Raw genomic sequence first — 20,659 nt, 5'->3', positions numbered from 1 at the left:
TTGTCTGGATCTGATTGGGGTGCTATATAAGGATTCATATGTTCAATGGACTGGCCTCAGAGTTTGCGACTATTGAGAGCAGCTATGATAGATTCAAGGTTAGGTGTGATTTTTATTGAATATTTATTGAAAATGGAGTAATACTTATGTTGTGGTAGAAAGCTTGATTTTAAGATTTAAAAAAATAATTTTTGTAAGGATCAAACCTGGAGGGAGAAGAGTGGTGCAAACCATATAATTTATTTTTAAAATCTTAAATGGAAATTGTAGCTGTGATACCAGTGCTGATGGCACGTAAGAGAACCATCTGAGCGTGGCCGTTGCCAGCACCACCCCGACTGGCTTCCATGCCGGTGGCACATAAAATGCACTATCCGATTGTGGCCGTTACCAGCCTCGTCTGGCCCCATGCCAGTGGCACGTAAAAAGCACCCACTACACTCACGGAGTGGTTGGCGTTAGGAAGGGCATCCAGCTGTAGAAATGCTGCCAGATCAGACTGGGCCTGGTGCAGCCTTCTGGCTTCCCAGACCCCAGTTGAACCGTCCAACCCATGCTAGCATGGAAAACGGACGTTAAACGATGATGATGATGATGATTAAAATCAAACTTTCCACCACATTTTTAATAAATCCAATAAAAATTTCTTACTCCCTCTCACCTAGCCTTGTATCTTTCATAACTGCTCTCTTTCTATTTGGTATAGCTTAAGGAAAGATTAGTTTTTGTCAAGTTGATTTGTCCTATACAGTGGATGAACACAGATTACATTGGAGCCTATATTATAACAATAATTTATGCTATTCAATAAATATTTGGAAAACCTTAAATAGGCTTAGAGTTTGTAAATTTTAGACATTAATTGATGCATTCTAAATGGCACACATGCAAGATTTTAATATTTTGTAAAAATATATTTATGTAACAATAGGTTGAAATGAAATGGTGGTTAACATTAATAAAGAAATGAATGGATGTGAGTATCAGCTCTCATAATATATCGGGCTCTATTAAATATTATTTGATATTGAATAGAGCCTGATACAAATGCATGTACTCTTGTCTATTCATCATGTCAGAATCATCAGTATAACATTGGGGTAAGAGCTAAGGTCAGTGAAGTGAAGATGAGTTAATATCCAGATTTTCATAAGGCATTTATTGTTACTAAGATAATACAAGATCTAGCCATCCAGCAGAGCAAAAGGGAAAAATAGAAAAGAAAAGTTTTGTTCATAATGGTTAAATATGTGTGTTTACAGAAAAAACAAACAAGAATATTTCTGTAGAAGTGGTGAATGTACAAATGCTAAAGATTTTAACCAGTATTAGTATAGACCAGGAATAGACAATCTTTGTTGAAAAGCAAGCTACATGAGACCTGACTCATTATCAAGTGAGTTGCACTATTAAAAATATTGAAGGTAATTTTTCATTTGTATACCATTCAGAAAGTTTAGCCATGATAGTCTTTTGATAGGTCATCATTTTGCAAGTAGTACGTGTGATGACCCTGCTGAATACAAGAATTTCACCTGATGAGTCAGAAGCTAAGTCGTGTGAGCTGCAAAGCTCATATCATTTAGTTCCTGACTCTCATTACCTTTGTCCTTAAAATAATCTTCTTGTATAAGCTCCGTAACAAATCTGATTGGACAGTGGACAGAGGTGTGACGATGTCATTATTTGATGAGCAAAAATCTGGTTTTTGTTTACATACAATTTTGCTGGTTAGATTTTTGATGATGCCATCGTATATTTGGCAAAATTCCAACATTTTTTTATAAAAAAAATTCCTTGATCTGAAACAAGTCCTAGGTTCAAAACAAAGTTTAGAACTGACATACACAAGCATGCATGCACACATGTGTACACATGCATGCATGTGTGTGCACGCACACACACACACACACACACACTCTCTCTCTCTCTCTCTCTCTCTCTCTCTCTCTCTCTCTCTCACACACTACTGCTTTATACCATACTTTCATGTGTGACATGGTTTTTCTTGACCGATTTTACAGATGTGTATAATACTTACCTCTAACCTCTGAACTATGGAGCTGGAATGGAATCTACTTTTGTCAGTCAGCAATATATGTCTGTAAGGAGATTTGATATCATATGTATCATGTGATCTGTAGCCATTGTATATAGATTAGTTTAGGTTTAGATTCTTATATCATTGAAATGCAACTGTCCCTTATATGTCATCTTTGGGGATAATGAAACACTTAATGATATTCTCAACAGCATGTTGTCATAAAACTGATAAGACATTAAGAGCCCATGTAAGTTTGATGAAGGTCTCAAACACAGTAAATTGTATGTAAATCTGGTGACAAATTAATTTAGGGTCTAAGTAATGGTAGCTGCAGTGAGTGTTTGAGGTCTCTGTGTCTCTTCTTAACGGAAAAGCACTACTGTATTCCTTATCCTATGAAAGAGGGTGCAATAGAATCCTATAACATCTCTTCAAACTTTCTTGATGACTTGAACTTAATAGCATTAATAATTATAAAGTTCTACATGATTAAGATTTTTTCTGTGTGTTTACATCAAAAAACTATATTTCAGTTGATCAGGTCTTTGTCTTCAATTGCCTGATACATTCATATGGAGAGTTTCTTAATCCTTTAGCATTCAAATTACTCTGTCAAATGTAATACTTATTTATTTACATTGTTTTGAATTAATTATGCATTAGTCTCTCAGCTTTAAGATTTCAATGATGTGAATGTTTGTTTTTAGAATGGCATTGTAAGATAGGTTTGAGAGGTTGGATCTAGGCAGTTTGATCATAAAGCATATAGAATATTTGGGTCTGATATGGCCAGTTTGAATGCTAGAGGATTAAACTGGATTAACATGTTTTGTTAGACTGTAGTTTAGGTTTAGAACTTTTATTATTGACCTTATATTAGAAATTTATGCTATAACGATTTATAGAAAAATCATCGGAGTGGAAAAAAACAATAGGATGCATAGATTGAATTCTTTATAGTATTTACTTGTCTACTATGCTTTTCATTTCTCCAGGTTCAATAAAATAGGTACCCAAGCATGTGGCAGGTAATTGGTTCAGCCTGCTTTACATCCATGGTTAGATGCTAATGTAAAAAAATATTTTCAATATTTGGTACTTTATTACAATTAATGTAAGCAAGTATTTAAATAATATAGGGAGAGTTTACGAAAAAACAACAAAAGACGAAGATAGGTGGTGTACAAAACAAACAGATGTATTAGTATAACGCTCAAGAATAGAAAAAGTCTTTTACATTTCGAGCCTACGCTCTTCTACAGAAGATTTCTACAGCTGTGATTTCAGATTTGGTTGCTATTTCTAGCAGATTGAGTGACCATGTAGCAGCTCCTTTATTAGTTTAAGTAGTAATTAGGGCTTCACACAAAATCCTTCTACAGAAAGGGACACAGAAAACAAGGAGAGAAAAAAAATGTGTGTAGTGGCTAATGATCTATCATGGCATCATATTTAAATAATATACTGGTTTCAAATTTTGGCACAAGGCAGGGGGTAAGTCGATTACATTGACACCAGTATTCAACTGGTACTTGTTTTATCAACCCTGAGAAGATGAAAAGCACAGTCGACCTTGGCAGAATTTGAACTCCAAACATAAGGACAGATGAAATGCCACTAAGTATTTTGCCCAGTGTGCTAATGATTCAATCAGCTCACCACCTTAGGTTAATTAAATACATGCATATTTAGACTATGTGTATAGGTAGCTAAAATGGTAAACTGCTATTTTCATTTCACTCATTCTTATAAATTATCTTAATAATTAGACTTATTGATAGATTTAGTAGGTTAATGATTGCTGCTTCAGTATTAATTTAATGGGTTTAGCATGGGAGGATGTAGAGACAAGAATTGTTGGTTTGGTCTGTCCTAATAAAGTAGATTTGTGTTGAAAAGATTTCTAATTGAGGCCAGCAGTTTGTTTTTCTTTTTACCAGGCATATCTATATTATAAAGATTGTAAGCTGTGATTTCAGATTTGGTTGCTATTTCTAGCAGATTTAGTGACCATGTAGCAGCTCCTTTATTAGTTTAAGTAGTAATTAGGGCTTCACGCAAGATCCTTCATACCTACTTTGGTAAAATTGCAAAAGTCTGTAGACAAATTAACCTGTGTGACAATAATGCTTTCATCAAATCATCTCTATAAAATTCAATCATTTCAACAAAGAAGTGAAACTGGGCTGAATATTTTGTAATTCAATGGCAAAAATCATTAGAACATCAGACAAAAATAATGCTTTTGCAATGTTTACTCTGATTGTTTATGTTCTGAATTCAAATCTATTGATAAGTCAAATCATTAAGATAATTTATAAGAATGAGTGAAATGAAAATAGTTGTTTACCACTTTAGCTACCCGTACATATGGTCTAAGTATGCATGTATTTAATTAACCTTTAGTTTGTTTATCATTATAACATTTTACAAGAATGCTGTGACTGAAAGGAAACTAAATAGTTTCCTCACAGTTTCTTCTCCAAGTAACGGTAAATAACTATACTTGATAATAACCTCAATGTTTGAAAAGGATACAATCTTGTTTCTCTATTACAGAAAACTTAATACCGTTTGACCTAGATGATAACAGTAATTTCATTAGTGTAGTGAAAGCTTAGAGCCTTAGATAACCCAAAACATTTAAAGGTTTCAGAGTAACATATTATCATAAACTATTCAAGTTTCATCTTTTGTAAAGTGATTGCTGTTGCAAATCATCTTTTATTTCACGAAAACCATAATGCGAATGAGAACATTTAGTACTAATGAGGTTTATTATCTATATTAATTATGATTCTTTTCTGCTGCAACTAATCAATGTTATAGAAATTGACAACTATTTTGACAAACTGGCTTGTTTTGTGGTGTGAATAATGCACATTCCTGGGGGTCAATTTCTTGAAAATGTCATGCATGATGCTTTCATATCCCAGCTTCCTCTCTTTGACAATATACTTAACTTTTAATAGTGATTTTGAATGTTTTACACCTAATCTAATGTTGTCTTCTTTTGTGACAAGAAGCAGCCAAGTAAAAAGACAAAAAAAGAAAAAAAAAACATAAAAAAACAAAATGAAAAATAAATTCTTCTGTAGGCATGGAAGTGATAAAACTGCCAACTGCCACACACAGCTAATTTGTATACTCTTTGATAATTATCACATTCAATATGCTTCTCTCATTATTTGTGATTCTCTCTCTTTCTCTCTCTCTTTTTTTCTTTTTGTATCAAATACCATTTTGTCTCTTTGTCTTCTACCCATTCTATTATTGTGAACAACAATATTTTTTTTTATCACAGGCCAGCTTGTTCATGTCACCACAATATCAGCTACTGTATATTTAAACACATTCACTAGTCTTTAAAATTAAAAAAAAATGTCAAAGTTGACTAAAAGTTCCTCTTTGAAGCACTTCACACAACATGCCTTGGTATTTTATTATCAAATATTCACTCAAAGTTTTAATTGTTCTTTTCTATTCATCCAACCTGTTTAATTTGTTCAGAAATTTGATTAAATTTACTTCCTAGTTCTCTCTTTCATGCCCTTTCTCTCCTCATCCTCTCTTTATCTTCACACTCACCCTGCTCCTGTACATGCACTTAAAGACTAAAATATGTGTGTGTGTGTGAGTGAGTGTATATATATATATAATATATATATATATATATATATATATATGTATGTATGTATGTATGTATGTATATGTATATATATACATTTTAAAAAAGTTTTATTGAGTAATTTGATAGATTGAAGAAATTACAAAAATGGTCACATTTATGCATATTTCAAACGTGTGATATCAGGGAACACAGTTAGCAAATACGAATACTTCCCTCAAAGTTCTTCCAAGTCAATATAAATTTCTATTGGTTTCAGAATATTTCTCGTCATTAGTTAGTTAATGTATCATTACAAAAAAAAAATGAAAAAGAAAAAAAAAAACGGAATAAAAAAAGAAAAACGGAAAAGTTTGGCAGAATGTATGTTGTGGTGACTAATGAAATTATCTCTTCTGTTCTATTCTGTTTTTTTTTGTTGTTGTTTTTATTTCTGCTCATATTCAAATCACATTGATCCAATTGATATTCTAAAGCATGTCACCACCAACACAAATGACCCATACAGACTCATCTGGTATTTAGTTTAAAAGAGGCACTTGGCAAGTCCACTAAAATACATTTCCTTTTATCTTGAGACTTTTGAAATCTTTGATTTCACAAGTTCACAACAATTCTCAATTCGAGATTTGTTGTGAACTTGGAAAATCAAAGTATTGATCTAGTTAATCTTTAGAAGATTTAATGCACAAATAACTGAAAATTAATTGAATTTAGTCATGGATAAAATCTCAACCAAAAAAAAATAACAGACCCCCCACTCCCCAGCAAACAAAAGCAAAATAAGGGGCATCAGTTGATTTTATACTCTGCTATCATCTTTGACACTGTATGTCAAAGAATGATTGAAAGCAATAAAAAATATTACTGTAGTTATTGGAAATCCCTAAAAATACCTTGGATATTTTCACAAAATGGAAATTTTTTTAATGCTAATTTGAATCACTCATTACGGACAGTGCTTTTAGCCACTTTTCAGAACTTGAATTTCAGCATTTCAGTGTCCAGGTAAAATATCGATTGCTTTTGAAGAGAAATAAGACAAAATTTTTCTGTAGTTTATTGACACTGACTTGCTATGTTACTGATATTTACTTGCTCAATCTCAGTACAAGTCAACACTAGCAGAATTTGAACTTAAAAGAGAGTCGGCTTGTTGCTCAATCAGTGTCCATGTCCTCTCCACTGTAAAATATGATTTATCACCAATACAAAATGACTCAGAGGAAAACTTTTCTTTCCCTCATTATTAATCTCAGTAGCTCTCTAGTTTCAATTTAATTAACAAAATATAAAAAAAATCATGTGGAAAAGAGAAGAGAGAGAGAGAGATAGAGAGAGAAGAGAGAGAGAGAAAGAGAGAGAGTGTGAGGGAGAGTGTATGTTCGGATTATAGAGTTTTATAAATACTTTATAACAATTATATCACTAATTACATTTATTAACAATAGTAATAATAGTGGTTTCAAATTTTGGCACAAGCCAGCAAGTTCGAGGTAAGTTGATTACATTGACTCCAGTACACAACTGGTACTTATTTCATTGACCCTAAAAGGATGAAAAGTGAAGTCAACCTCGGTGGAATTTGAACTCAGATCATAAAGATGGACAAAATGCCACTAAGCATTTTGCCTGGCACACTAACAGTTCTGCCAGCTTGCCACCTAAACAATAGTTATAATAATAAAGCGTGTGCATGCACACACTCACACACACACTCATGCACACACACAAACACACACACACACACACACACACACACACACACACACACAAGTATATGTATTCATAATAGGTGGCGAGCTGGCAGAAACGTTAGCATGCTGGCGAAATGCATAGCCGTATTTCGTCTGCCAATACGTTCTGAGTTCAAATTCCGCCAAGGTCGACTTCGCCTTTCATTCTTTCGGGGTCGATAAATAAAGTACCAGTTTTGCACTGGGATCGATGTAATCGACTTAATCCTTTGTCTGTCCTTGTTTGTCCCCTCTATGTTTAGCCCCTTGTGGGTAGTAAAGAAATATATATGTATTCATATATATCTAATACTGGACATCTCATCTGGCTCCCAGAAACGAATACTGTACAATACCATGAAATATACTGTACCCTGTGTTGAGTAAAGAGACCCTGTTTTTGAAGTTGTTTATTCTGCGTATGGTGTGTTAATAATAGTTTTGTTCTTCATTTTTTGGAATGAATTGATGAAGATTAAACATACTCTGCTTTAAATTGTATTAATTTGAACCTTAAATATGAAATAAAATCACAGTCTTAATTTTACTTCATTTAATTTTCATCCTATAAACATCATACAGTAAACATGATATAGTATGATATAGTATAATATAGTCTGGCCTCCGTGCCGGTGGCATGTAAAGGCACCATCCATTCATGTCCATTGCCAGCCTCGCCTGGCCCCCATGCCGGTGGCACGTAAAAGCACTATCTGTTTGTGGCAGTTTGCCAGCTCCGTCTGGCTCCTGTGTGGGTGACATGTAAAAAGCACCCACTACACTCGCGGAGTGGTTGGCATTAGGAAGGGCATCCAGCCGTAGAAACACTGCCAGATCAGACTGGGCCTGATGCAGCCTTCTGGCTTCACAGACCCCAGTTGAACTGTCCAACCCATGCTAGAATAGAAAACGGACGCTAAATGATGATGATGATGATGATGATAAGGATTTTAAGAATTTAAGTTAATTAATAAATATCAAACAGATTCTGCTTTAGAAGTGTATTAATTTGAATCTGTTAAATATAGTTTATATCTATTTTTCACAGTTTATTTTATATTTTAAGTATATATTTAGGCTGTCTCCAGGAAACTGGAAAATCCAGAAATCCAGAACGTTTCTGGTTCCAAGCTTGCTGGACAATTGGTCTGGTACTGTATTGATCTATGTATATATATATATTTAATGTAGGATAAATTTTTTTCGAAAAAAAATTTATCCTACATTAAATATAAATTTAAGTGTTCACTTCCGGACTCTTTCACTCTGTGAGAGCCTCAGTTCAAATTGCACATGTCATGAATGGGCTGGAGTATTTCTATTTTGGATGTATTTGGGGTACTTAATTTTGCTCATGACTTAGTGTTTTGCTTCTTCCATGGGTATGAGTAAGTATCTCATTTATTTCTTTACCACATTTATCACTGGCGAAGGGATGGTTCGTATGAACTAATCCTGAAATCGGTCCGATATGGTAATAATGGAATTTTTTAGAAATTTCTGTCAGCTTTTTTTCGAGTAGCGTGCTTATTGTGAAAAATTATATGGTAATAGACAATACGTCCAATTTTCAGCATATTTGGCATTAGAAATTTTTTCATTTGCCCTTATCTATAAGTTGTTTCTATATATGTTGCATCTTATGTCCAACTTTTCTCTGTCATGCATATACTCTGTTGTATATGCACACTAACATTACACATCCAGCGGAGCATACTAACTTTATTCCTTGCAAGCTTACACACATGTCCTCAGCAGTCACAGCCCATGTTTCACTGCCATGTAGCATGGCTGTTCTCACACATGTGTCATACAGTCTACCTTTTACTCTGAGCGAGAGGTCTTTGTCACCAGTAGAGGTAGGAGCTTTCTGAACTTTGGCCAATCTATTCTTATTCTAGCAGCTACACTCTCAGTATCCAGCCCCGCTACTGACTTGGTCACCTATGTAATGGAAGCTATCAACTACTTCTAGTTTTTCCCCCTGGCATATGACAGAAGCTGTTTTCTGCACATTTTCAGTGTTTATTGCCCCTGAGCATTTACCACACACAAAAACTATCTTCCCAGATAACCTTCCTTTGATATTGCTGCACCTCGTATGTGTCCATAACTTACACTGGGTACATCTTATGGAGTTTCTACCTATGCCTTTTCTACAGTTCGAGCAGGGCCATCTACCTGAAGGGATTTGTGATTTTTCTGCTTCCCTACTTATTAAGACTTTGGTTTTAACTAGATTGACTCTAAAGCCCTTCAGTTCTAGACCTTGCTTCTACACCTGTAGCTTCTCCTCTAGTTCTGATTGTGACTCAGCTATTAGAGCAACGTCATCAGCATACAGAAGCTCCCAGGAGCATTCTGTCTTGGATTCCTCTGTTATTGCCTGGAGGACTATGATGAATAAGAGGGGGCTGAGGATTGAACCTTGGTGGACCCCTACCTGTACCTGGAATTCTTCACTATACCCATTGCCAACACTTACCTTACTGATAGCATCCCTGTATATAGCTTGTACAGCTATCACTAACCACTCATCTATCCCTAGTTTCCGCATTGACCACCAGATAAGGGATTGGGGGACCATGTCAAAGGCTTTCTCCATGTCAGCGAAAGCCAAGTACATACGTTTATCTTTGGCTAGGTATTTCTCCTGCAGCTGTCTTACCAAAATTATAGCATCAGTGATGCTTTTCCCTGGTACAAACCCAAACTGCATCTCATCTAAACTGACTCTCTCCCTAACTAGTTGGGCTATGACCCTCTCTGTGACTTTCATTACTTGATATCTCTGTAATTATTCGTATCTAATGCATCACCTTTACCTTTGTGGCAGTTGACTACGGAGCTTGTGAGTTGATTTGCTTGATGGAAACTGGAAAAAGCCTGTAGTTTATATATCATCATCGTTTAACGTCCGTTTTCCATGCTAGCATGGGTTGGACATATATCAATATGTATGTTTGTGTGTATCCATGTCTTCATATCATGGGCTGATTGTAAGTGAGCATCACCGTCATACAAGCAGTGTTGATAATTTCCAGTATTCCATGAAAAACATGCCTGACATTGTGGAAATATTAGCTTGGTTTTAAAAAAGTAATGGTTGGCAACAAAAAGGAAACCAACCATAGAATATGTGCCTCTTTCATATATATATATATATATAGATATATATATATATATATATATATATATATATATATATGTATGTATATATATATATGTATGTATATATATATATATGTATGTATATATATATATGTATATATGTATGTATGTATATATATATATGTATGTATATATATATATATGTATATATGTATGTATATATATATATATGTATGTATGTGTATATATATATATATGTATGTATGATATATATATGTATGTTGTATATATATATATTATGTATGTATATATATGTATGTATGTATATATGTATATATATATATGTATATATGCATATATATACATATATGTGTATATATATATATATATATATGTATATATGTATATATATACATATATGTGTATATATATATGTGTGTGTCATCATCATCATCATCATCGTTTAATGTCCGTTCTCCATGCTAGTATGAGTTGGACGGTTCGACCGGGGTTCTGGGAAGCCAGAAGGCTGCACCAGGCTCCAGTCTAATCTGGCAATGTTTCTACAGCTGGATGCCCTTCCTAACGCCAACCACTCCGTGAGTGTAGTGGGTGCTTTATATATATATATATCAATCCTCATTGATATAATGTCTGCTTTGGATTTTTTTTTCACAGAATATTGAAAATATATGACATTCATTTACATGATTCCTGTGATGTCAAGACAGAGTGCCACAAACACATGCACATTCACACTTACACACAGTATCTATACATACATGCACATGTGTGTATCCTCACACTCATATACAATGGGCATTTTTTGGTTTCTTGTCAGTCAAATGCATTCGTAAGGCTTTGGTCAACCTGGGTCTTGTGCAATGGGGCTGAACCCAAAACCAAGTGGTTGGGAGGTACACATCTTAACTACATAAAAATAATAAATAAATGTACTCTTTTAAAGCCTATCCAGGCTCATGGGCCCAGTTTCCTGGTTTCTATGGCGTACGTGTTCCCCAGCTGGATGGGACGCCAGCCCATCGCAGCGTTACTCATTTTTGCCAGCTGAGTGGACTGGAGCAATGTGAAATGAAGTGTTTTGCTCCAGAAACACAATGCATCACCTGGTCCAGGAATCGAAACCACAATCTTATGATCATGATGCTGACACCCTAATCACTAAGCCACGTGCCTCCACATACTACATGGCCATATATATTTATAAATATAACTTATGTAATCGCACCATCACAAATATTATTATGTATTTATGTTTATATCTATTTGTGTATGTATATGTAAATTTATGTATGTGTCTGTAAATCTATCTATCTATGTCTGTCTGTCTGTCTGTCTATCTACCTATCTCTCTATCTACACGCATATATGTATGTAAATAGAAATGTATATATAAATATTTATGTGCATATACATAATTATGTATATATCTATATTTATATATATATCGATATTTATATATATATATGTATATATATATATATATATATTGGTGTGTGTATGCTCACACGCAAACTTACAAAGATAAACACCTATGTAAAGAGAAACAAAGAGATTATTTACAATCTTCAAAGAAATAAATTTTGCCATCTTCTTGTAATTAAAGTAAATTATTGACTGCTTTTAACTTATTCTTTAAATATTATCTTATAATGAAAAGAAAATTTTCTATTTATTTATAAACTAATTCCTTTTCGTGTGTAAAATTTTAAATCCTATCATTGATGTTTCATACATAAGAAAGATTTAAGATAAATATACTGTATATTTTATCAAATTTTAAATTTTATTTTTGCTTATTTAGATATCTCTTCTGAAATCTATCTGTATTTTATGATGGAAATCTTTTTGCAAAAATTTTATACATATCCAATTAGAAAAGACAAATCTGATTTGAAAAAACTTTAAATTCTTTAAACTGGAAAGCTTTTATGTGGATTAATACATTTAGTTTTCATAAAGTATTTAAATATGTATCTTTTATGTTATTTTACTGTAAAAAGTGTCAGAACTGAAGAAAATTTTGCTTTAATTTACAATAGGAATTTTCTAGTTTGTAAGATCTGCAAAGTTCTGAACAGGTGTATGTCTCATTCAAATATGTTTGGATATGACATGTCATATAGAAAACAAAAAAAAATGAGCACAATTTTCTTAGTATATCCTAGTATATTTTGTATGAGTCTATATATCTATACTTTAAAGTAATATTTCAACTCCATATTATAAAAAAGTAATTTGAGTTGTGTAATCAAAATTTTTTTTATGACATGGTGGTTTAACCCTTTTGTTACCAACCCGGCTGAAACTGGCTCTGGCTCTGAGTACAAAGGTCTTGTTTTCATAAGTTTTGAATTAAAATCTTCCACCAAACCTTAGTCCCAATTTATGTTCCTAACACTAACTGAATGATAACTAAGTTATTTTACTAAATTCTTTGTTATATTTAAAGTAATTGAAAGAAATACAGAGAATCGCAAAATAAATACAGTAATGAAAGGGTTAAGGGAACATTAAATCATCAGCTAACTCATGCTTGCTTTAGATCAGACCATGCTTGTATTTTACTTTGGATTTAATTACAATGCATAGTAAAATTTTTTAAGGACATGACAGATTCTTATCACTCCTCTAAAAATGATTTTAAGTTTCATGCTAAATAGAGAATTCTTCAGATTGCATGCATCTGTTTAACAAAAAACTTGATACAGAAAAATAGCAATATTTATTTACTATAATATATATATGCAAAAGTGTGTGTATAATATTATATAAATATATATATGCATAGTTCTTAGTTCCAAGCTACGTCTTGTGGATCCTCTGGGATGAACCTTCAGTGATGTTTCTGTGGTTATTAGAGGATTCAGAACTTTTAACATCAGACCTATTCACCTAGTTGACTTAGTATTGGTTGATCAAGTTCAATTTTGCATTCTAGTAGCAGCAAATCACAGGGCTCCCTTATTTATCCAAAGTCACCTAGTGGCCTTCTCTGCAGCTTTTGGTAATGGAATGTATAGCCCTTGACATTCTAAGAATATGATTGGTAACACATACACACACACAGACTTACTGTTTATCTCATTGTAATAGATATTTTAAGCAAATAATCTATATAAAAAAACTTGTGCTGACTTCATCACCTATGCATATTTATGAGTACATGCTACTTGTTAATTAGCATATGCAATTAAATGATCAATTTTAAATACATTTGATTCTATACAGTTTGATGTTTTGAGAAGTTATGTAATTAATCATTCCATTAATTGAATTATGCAATTATCAGGGAAGCAGTTTAACCAAATCTACAATACTTGGAGCTAACAGTAATATACTCAATTATCTATTGCTCATCTTTTATAAAAACTAACCATCTATGCACTGAAAAATGAATATTATTATTCTTATTGTTCGACCGTGGTCGAGACAATAGAATTTACTATGTTACGCCAGACTTCACGGTCCATCATAGCATTACGGAGGTCCTGTTGCTGGATGCCTGTATCCCTGGAGATTACATCAGGGTAGGAGAGTGTGCGCCCTCTGGTATTGCGAGTAGATCGCTTCCAGAGGAGAAGAGTAGAAATTACTTCTTTTTCAGCTCTACAACAATGTCCAGCAAACTGGACTCTCCTACCTTTCACAAGAGATGACACAGGGGGTAATTTCCCATATATTTGCATTTTGGTTGGATGGCGCCTCCACGAGAGATTTTGAGCTCTCATAAGGAGGTGTAGGTTCCATCCAACCACCTCTCAAGCTTCTTTGATAGCGTCCAGGTTTCTGAGCCATATAGTAGAATTGAACACATGTTATATCATTGGCATAAAGTTGGTGAGTGATGGATGAAATGCTTTCCAGTATTTAGTTTAACCCATCTCATGTTACATTCAAATCTCACAGCAGTCAGCTTTGCCTCCTATCATTTTGTAGACAATTAAATATATACTTGTGAAATGGTTTCTTCTTCAGAATGTACGACCTTGTGACTATGTATGAAGTAATTATTACTTATTGCTCCAAGAAAACTATGAAGAACAAATGCAATAATTGAACCATAATGGTTAGAGAAAAATAGGGGCTGATGTATTTTAAAATTTACTTGGAACAGCAGTAGCAGCAGCAATAATAACATTCACATATTTTTGTTTAGAAAATCGTATTTGATCATCAACTTATTGCCCCCACCCCTCATTTGGAGAATATTACCTTTGAATATTTAAGTCCTGGTCCTCTTGCTATTGTTCAATCAAAAGCAATAATTTCATATAATGCTGTTTCATTTAAAGTATTCATCAATAATTTAGTGGCTACTTTTTCTTTTCTTATTGAAATTATAGATGAATTACAAAAAAAGTGGAAGTCATCGGCATGGGATCAAAAGAACCGTGTCTTGACTGAAAGAAGAAAATAATATTCAAAAGGAATATGTATAGTTATTGGATTCCATGTAAATTATTTCAGACCCAGTTCTGTATTAGTGAATTTCTTGCACAGCTGAATGCTTAGGAAATGAATTTAAGATGAGAGAAGGAAAACAGAAGCATATTAAATATTTCTCTGATAGCACTCTGTTATATTTTTGGTTTAGTCTGAAATACAAAGCAGTTCAGATGCATGTGATATACCATTTTCAGTTTTCACTCAAATATGTTTTAAAGATTATCTTGGAGTATAAGGAATGATGTAGCAAGGATTCTCAGTATGTGAGGTTAAAGCATTTTTAGCATTTCTATGTTAATGATCAGGTATGATAGACCAAAGGAAATTTTATGCTGCATAATGCTTGTACTTAGGTGCGATTTACCCCATGACACTTTTTTGTTACACTTTTGATTATAAGTAAAAACCAATTGGTAAGGTATGATAGATCATTAAATTAATATTACAGGAAAAACTGATTAAATTTTATTATAAAAATCTGACAAAAAGAAGTATGTTCATAAGAATAAAGCCAGGAAAATAGATTATAAAGAAGTTTTTTGTTGTTTTTGTCTCATTAAAATTTCAAATGGAAACTAAATTTTGAAGTACTATTCTTGCTGGTATATTACCATAAAATACTAGCACATTGTAAAAGAAATACCACATTGTATGTGCCAGGGAAATCTTGCTACAGTAACAGAATGACATGATTTCAAATTGAACACATTAATATTCCTTCTATCTAATTTTGGCACATAGCCAGTCATTTTAAAGGGACGTGGCAAGCTGATTACATTAACCCCAATGCTCAACTGGTACTTATTTTATCGACCCTGAAAAGATGAAAGCAAGGTTGACATTGGTGGCATTTGAACTCAGAACATAAAGAGCTGGAAGGAATACTGTAAAGCATTTTGTGTGATGCTGGTGACAGAAAAGTCATCTGGTTGCAGGGAATCTGCCTCAATAAATTCCATCTGGCACATGCAAGCATGGAAAAGTTGATGATGGTGATAATGATGAGAATATCACAGAATGATAAAAAGATTAGAAACAAACCATGTAATCTTACACAAATTCAGCTTCTAACTGAAAACAGAAAAGAGTAAATTTAGTTAGCAAAATTTCTATTGATAACTTAAAGCACAAGTACAAAAAAAAAGTCATATTTCATTTATAACAATATGAATATGTTTGTAAAAGTTAATGTATTAACAGCATATAATTAGTATAACATCACTCAAAATGTGTTACATGTAATTGCTGTAAACTTTAATAATACTTATAAACTGTGATGGATATAAACTTGTCAATACTTTAAAATGTTTCAATATTATAAGGAAAAAAAAAATCTCTTGACGGATAATTTAGAAATTACTATTAGGAAGGAATATATATATATATATATATATATATATATTATATATGTACATATATACATGTATATATATATATATGTATATATATATCTATATATATACACACATGTATGCACACACACATATATGAATATTTATATATACATACATGAATGTATGTGTGTATATATATATATGTATGCATAAATATTTATGCGTGTATATGTATATGTACATAAATATTTATCTATACATACTATATATATATATATTTATATGTAAATTAATATATATATGTGTGTGTGTGTGTGTGTTGTGTGTATTTATATATCAAACATTATTTTGGCACTCCTAAAAGATTGCTTTGGTTTAATCATAATTTTTAATTTACATTGTATACTTTATTTATTATCTCATTTAGAAATATTTGTTGAAATAAACAATTCAATTAAGCTAAAACTTCCTGTCAGAATAGTAATTTACTGAGTAGGCAAATATACAGAAACTGATTAATAAAACAACAAATTGCAAAATCCTTTATAACAATATGAACATCAAAATACATTTATTAGAATAAGAGAAATAATTACTTACAGCTTGAGAAGAAATATACTTATATATGTATATACATGCATATACGTGTGTGAGTATATATGTATCTATGTATCTATGTATATATTCCTGCCTCACACAACAACAAATTGTAGATAATTTATAAATTATTTCTGTGCTTGTAATTGATGTTGCTACTTAATAAATAGTCTTCCATATTGGAATGTTTTTAACTTATAAATGTATATGTTGCCTAAATTGAATATATTGTTGGGTACAGGAGTAGGTGCATGAATTCAATGTATGAAATATATTTATATTAGATATGCAAAATTTTGGAAGTGTAATGGATTGATATCTGCGTTATAATTAAAACATAATGAATATTAATACAACACACACACACGCACACACACAAACATACGCACACACACGCACACACACAAACATACGCACACACACACACATTTATATATATATATGTATATATATATGAATATATATGCGTATAATATATATATGTATATATATGTATATATATACGTATATATATATGTCTATGTATATACACATATATATGTATATATGTATATGTATATATGGCTATATATGTATGTATATATGTGTATATATATAAATATATATGTATATATATATATGTACATCATCATCATCATCATCATCGTTTAGTGTCCGTTTTCCATGCTAGCATGGGTTGGACGGTTCTTCGCGGCTTCACAGACCCTAGTAGAACCGTCCAACCCATGCTAGCATGGAAAACGGACGCTAAACGATGATGATGATGTATATAAATATATGTATATATAAATATGTATATATGTATATATGTGTGTATATATGTATATATATGTGTATATATATGTGTATATATATGTATATATACATCTATATATATATGAATATATACATGTATATATCTATGTATCTATATATCTATATCTATATATATATATATAATATATATATATATATATGGATATATATGTATATATGTGTATATATATATATATATATATATATATATATATGCTATTCTATATATATATTACATATATATATATGCATGTATATGTGTGTATATATATATGTATATATAAATCCATATATGCACTACTTACATATATATGTCTATATATATGCATACATGGGTACAGGATGTCACAAAACGTAAACAATATGAAATATGAAAACATGAAATATGAAGGCAAACCTGGATATGCGAACAAAGACAGAAACAAATGGAAAAAAACAGACAAGCAACACAAGGAACGACCCTTTATCAGTTATCGGCTGTTTATTTATTTCTCATTACAAGCAATTCATGACAATATGTGTCTTCGAGAATTAGTTGCTCCCGCAAACTAAGATCAGATTTGGGATTTGCGGAGGGTCAAAGTTGGTAACAAAAACAGGACATACAATGAACCAAATAAAACAAAAACAAACCGGGAGGGCCATATGTGGTAAGGCAGTGAATATTGGAAGAATATTCTTTGATAAGAGAAAAGATAGGAGAGGAGACAGATAAGAATGCATCTGGTCTGTAGCGACAGACTGAAGGAAAAGAAAGATGGACGATAGTCACGTGTGAGCAACGAGGGAGAGTAAAGGAGGAAGAGGGAGAGAGAGAGACAGTTAGAAAACAGTGAAGGGGAAGAAAAGAATGAGAGAGAAAAAATGAAAGGGGGAGAGAGAGAACAGTACAGGGTAGAATCGCATCAAAATTATTAAGATAAACTTACTTGGAAATGGATGCATGGCATTTAGTCATATAATAATGTAAAAAATATGTATATATATATATGCATATATACATACATATATGTTTGTACTTACATATATATATGCACATATGGGTACAGGATGTCTCAAAACATAAACAACATGAAATATGAAAATGACATGGATTGCAAAATACGAAAACATCAAATATGAAGGCAAACCTGGTTATGCGAACAACAAGAGAAACAATTGGAAAATAAGACCAGCAACACAAAGAACGACCCTTCATCAGTTGTCGGTTGTTTATCTACTTCACATTACAAGCAATTCATGACAATATGTGTCTTCGAGAATTAGTTGCTCCCGCAAACCAAAATAAAATTTGGGATGTGTGGCGGGTCAGAGTTGGTATACATAAACTCTCGGAGTTGTTGGCGTTAGGAAGAGCATCCAGCTGTAGAAACTCTGCCAGATCAGATTGGAGCCTGGTGCAGCCATCTGGTTCACCAGTCCTCAGTCAAATTGTGCAACCCATGCTAGCATGGAATGCGGACGTTAAACGATGATGATGATGATGATGATGATGATATATATATATATATATATATCATCATCATCATCATCATCATCATTTAACGTCCGTTCTCCATGCTAGCATGGGTTGGACGGTTCGACCGGGGATCTGGGAAGCCAGAAGGCTGCACCAGGCTCCGGTCTTATCTGGCAAATTTCTACAGCTGGATGCCCTTCCTAACGCCAACCACTCCGTGAGTGTAGTGGGTGCTTTTTACGTGCCACCTGCACAGGTGCCAGGCGAGGCTGGCAACGGCCACGAACGGATGGTGCTTTTACGTGCCACCTGCCCGGAAGCCAGTCAAGGCGGCACTGGCTTTGACCACGATTTGGATGGTGCTTTTTACGTGCCACCGACACGGAAGCCAGTCGAGGCGGCGCTGGCATCAGCCACGATTCGATATATATATATATATATATATTGGGAAGATAGTTTTTGTATGTGACAAATGCTCAGGTGCTATAAGCATTGAAAATGTGCAGAAAACAGCTTCTGTCACATTCCAGGGAGAAAAACTACAAGTAGTTGTTAGCTTCCATTACCTAGAGGACCAAGTCAGCAGCTGGGGGGGATGCTCTGAAAGTGTAGCTGCTAGAATAAGATAGCCTGGGCAAAGTTCAGAGAGCTCCTACCTTTGCTGGTGACAAAGGGTCTCTCACTCAGAGTAAAAGGTAGACTGTATGACACATGTATATGAACAGCCATGCTATATGGCAGTGAAACATGGGCTGTGACTGCTGAGGACACATGTAGGCTTGCAAGGAATTATGCCAGTATGCTCCGCTGGATGTGTAATATCAGTGTGCATACATGACAGAGTGTAAGTGCCCTGAGAGAAAAGTTGGATTTAAGAAGCATCAGATGTGGTGTGCAAGAGAGACGACTGTGCAGGTATGGTCATGTGTTGCAAATGAATGAGGACAGCTGTGTGAAAAAGTGTCATACCCTAGCAGTTGAGGGAACCTATGGAAGAGGTAGACCCAGGAAGATCTGGGATGAGGTGGTGAAGCAAGACCTTTGAATATTGGGCCTTACCGAGGCAATGACTAGTGACTGAGACCTTTGGAGATATGCTGTGGTTGAGAAGACCCAACAAGCCAAGTGAGACCATAACCCATGGCCTATGCTAGTGCATGTAACCAACCCACTTATGAGTACCCCTCATTCACTGGGCAATAAACTTCACTTGCGAAGACCTGTTGAGGCAAGTGAAATCAATATCAAAATCACTGACGTGGCTGATGACTGTACCACCTAATTGGAACTTGTGCCAGTGGAACATTAAAAGCACTGTCCGAGCATGATCATTGCCAAGGCCGCTGATTGGCTCCCATACCAGTGGCACATAAAACGCACCATTTGAGCGTGATCATTGCCCATGTCGCCTTACTAGCACAAGTGCCAGTGGCACATGAAAAACAAAATTTGAGTGTGGTCGTTGCCAGTGCTCATAGACTGGCT

The 20,659-nt window shown here is 33.6% G+C and overlaps 1 protein-coding gene across 1 annotated transcript in view; it reads left to right on the top strand.

The window, feature by feature from the left end:
• Positions 1 to 20,659, top strand: part of LOC115212278 (osmotic avoidance abnormal protein 3-like) — a 907,318-nt gene that overhangs the window by 415,998 nt on the left and 470,661 nt on the right. The gene's annotated exons all lie outside the window — the stretch shown is intronic.

This window comes from Octopus sinensis, linkage group LG5, assembly GCF_006345805.1.
Source record: "Octopus sinensis linkage group LG5, ASM634580v1, whole genome shotgun sequence".
Classification (NCBI taxonomy): Eukaryota; Metazoa; Mollusca; class Cephalopoda; order Octopoda; family Octopodidae; genus Octopus; species Octopus sinensis.
The sequence above is the reverse complement of the archived record's forward strand: the minus strand, read 5'-3'. Positions and strand labels throughout refer to the sequence as shown.